This window comes from Otolemur garnettii, unplaced genomic scaffold (genome assembly GCF_000181295.1).
Source record: "Otolemur garnettii isolate 467f Iridium unplaced genomic scaffold, OtoGar3 scaffold00002, whole genome shotgun sequence".
Taxonomy (NCBI): domain Eukaryota; kingdom Metazoa; phylum Chordata; class Mammalia; order Primates; family Galagidae; genus Otolemur; species Otolemur garnettii.
The window spans coordinates 5,180,864-5,181,380 of record NW_003852397.1 but is presented as its reverse complement, the minus strand read 5'-3'; positions in this window follow the sequence as shown (position 1 = coordinate 5,181,380).

Genomic DNA, 517 nt, shown 5'->3' with positions numbered 1-517 from the left:
CCCTGATTTTAGGGAGAAATTATTCCATCTTTCGCCATTAAGTTTGCTGTTGGATTTTTGTAGATGTCCTTTATCACTTTGAGGAAGTTTCTGGTTGCTCAGCGTTTTTATCATAAATAAGTGCTTAATTTTATTAAATGCTTATTCTGCATTGATTGAAATGATCACACGGTTTTCCTCCTAATACAGGTATAATTTTGTTTTGTTTTGTTCGGTTTTTAGACATGGGGTTTCACTACATTCCCGACACTGGTCTCAAACTCCTGACCTCAAGTGATCTTCCCACCCCAGCCTCCTGAGTCACTGGGATTACAGGTACGAGGTACCATGCCTGGCTAAGACAGGTATAATTTTATAGACCCAAGAGAAGGTATAGAGTATGAGATCTCGCCACCATACAAAGCTCCAGACATCTTGCAGAAGAGGAGTGATATAAGGATTAGAAAGAGCACAAGCTTTGCGGGAGGTAGACCTAGCCTTTGAGCCCCCTTCTGCATCTTACAAGATAACCCTTTGA